Source organism: Lagopus muta, chromosome 1, assembly GCF_023343835.1.
Source record: "Lagopus muta isolate bLagMut1 chromosome 1, bLagMut1 primary, whole genome shotgun sequence".
Taxonomy (NCBI): Eukaryota; Metazoa; Chordata; class Aves; order Galliformes; family Phasianidae; genus Lagopus; species Lagopus muta.
Window position 1 is genome coordinate 158,502,518 of NC_064433.1, and position 2,592 is coordinate 158,505,109.

Sequence of the window (2,592 nt, forward strand, 5' to 3'; positions counted from 1 at the left end):
TTCTCAAGCCGCTGTCAAGTTTTAACTTGTATAATCATGCACTAACAGTACTGTTTCTACAGTACGTAATAGAATACAAGTTAATGTAAGATCCATATCCACACTATAACTGCCAACTTCTAATCATTATTTACTGACATTTTCATCATTGGAAAATGTTACCACCTAAAGATTTTGGTTTTATATTCAGACTGATTCAAATTTTGATCACAGTCTGTATTTTATGTGGCTGTACAGATATGTACATGCACACATGCACATATGTGTTGGGGACCTAAAAGTCCCTGACTGAAGAATGATCCTGGGATGGAACAAAGTATTCTGATCATTTTAAGGAAAAAGATATTTGCAGCCACAATTATCTTGTTCTGTGGAGAGAGCTGACCTTGGCAGTTTATCTTGTTTTTGCAAGGACTTATTTGCAAGCATATGTTCCACTTGGGCTCTGTATCACACATTGTCATGCAGGTACACCGTACAAGTGGAAAAAATCCCTGCAGACCCAAAAGCAGGAGAGAGTCTTTAGTGGGCAAGAGAGGAAAAATGCTCTTTGAAGCAGGGGATGCCATGCTGCCACTACCTATTGAATCCACTGGCATATTCCTTTTCCTTTTCTTTTTTGGCATTTTACTGCCTCTCAAGAGTCAGTAAGTAATAGTGCACTTGCTTTAGGAGTTTCTGCTTGCCATTTATTGGGATTATATTAGTATAATATAATATATAATATATATAATATTAGTATAGAAATCTGAATATAATCTCATCATTACTATAGAATTTTAGGGTTTTTTTTAATTATTTTATTTATTTATTTATTTATTTTTTACTGCTTATACTGTTCAGCAATTTCCAGTGAAAGAATAAGTATCATCCAGCCTTCCAATTTGCTTGAAGAATTAATTCAAGATTTTTGGTAAGTTATACTTTCTGTTAAAACAGGTTGACAAAGATTAATTATGTCAGTTGAATAGTGTACTAATATTCCATTAATATGTCAATAATTGATGTCAGACTAACTCTTAAATGTATCAATTTGCCATCTACCATTTTGTTAAAGGGTATTTAATTTGTAATGTTTGTTTGCTAATGCCAAAGAATGGTAACTTCATAGAGACTTCACAAATCTAGAACTACCTCTGATCTTCATTTTCATTGAAAGAGTGTGGAGTAATTACATGACAAGATGAAAGAAAAATAAGTAAATGCTCTGCTACTTCTCTCAGCTACAAATCTCTCTTACTCCAGAATATTTTAATTATGCAAGTCACAAACACAATAGCTGCCAGATTTTCCTCTGAAATGATCTTACTTGTAACCTCAATAATGCCTCTGTAGGATTCTATAGCCTATATACTTACATCAAGAAATCTGCAAATCCTGAAAGCATGTGCCTAATTTTAAGACAGTGAAGGAAAGAAGGGTACTTGGTTTCTACCTGGCAAAGGAAAACAAAGAGAAAGGTATCCACCTTTAGACTTGCCAATCTCTTAACTATTGTTAATATTCTGTAATCTTTTCTGCAGTTTGATGAAGAAATGGACAGGGAATCCATGAACTTTATTCTCCTGGTGAAGAAACACGCTTGCTTTTGCCATCAAGTACAGGAAATGGTGTTTGATAAGCCTCTATCTTGCTGCCACTGAATTTCTTTTGATTGAGCATGAAGTAAAATACAATGTTTGGACCCTTTTCTCTGCCACATTTAGTAAGTCATCTGTCTGTCGTAGACAGTAATTTCCTATTTTGGCTCTTTCGAACCAGATTTTGTTTCCTTCTTCTTCCAGTGTAGCTCAGAAGTGAATTTGTTTAGAAATGAGAAGATTTGGAAAAGTATATTCAGCTACAGCTGAATATTTTGGAATGCATGCCTTCTACCAAATAAAGTAAAATAAATTCTCATCTGTATCATAAAGACTCTGTTATCTCTTTATATTAAATGAAATATCAGAACGGAGGTATCGAAATTCTGAAAGTGATCTCATATTTCCTGAAATGAAAAAAAAGGGGAAAAGAAGGGGAAAAGTCCTCCCAGCCCCCCCTCCCCAAAATTATATGTAAACTTGTTAAGGGCTGATTCGGCCCAGTTCCATGACTAGCGGGGCGGAGGGATTTCACAAAATCCACGTCTCCAGAAAAAAAGGGAACAGAGGACCCCAAAATAATTACAAACATTGGCAACAATCTGAGGAGAAACAAATTAATTTACTAAATATATTATTGGAATGCAAGATAACACACTATAATACAATATAATTAGAATTGAAACTAATAAATCAAATATAATGAGAGAGAGAATGTCCGAAAGGTGGATAGGCCTCACCATAAAGCTGAGGTGAGGTCTCTGTGACTGCAAAGTCCCCTGGGGAATGTAGTTCTTCTTCTCTTCTGGGCAGGTACACAGGGCTTGAGCATTATGATGATGTGGAATACTGGAAACCAAAAATCATACAACCATGACAAGACTCAATTAATAATTTCTGTTACTAGAATTTACAACCATGTTAAACATTCTTCTGAAAATAAAAATAAATTTTGAGTGAGCATATGAAACTGTGCACAATATATCAGTATTAAACTGAAAAAAGCCAGAAA

The 2,592-nt window shown here is 34.6% G+C and overlaps 1 long non-coding RNA gene across 1 annotated transcript; it reads left to right on the forward strand.

The window, feature by feature from the left end:
- The first annotated feature begins 516 nt into the window (after positions 1-516).
- Positions 517-1,776, forward strand: LOC125701560 (uncharacterized). The gene is made up of 3 exons (XR_007380285.1): positions 517-647; positions 844-913; positions 1,524-1,776. It is a non-coding gene; the product is annotated as an uncharacterized LOC125701560 (long non-coding RNA).
- Positions 1,777-2,592: the final 816 nt, after the last annotated feature.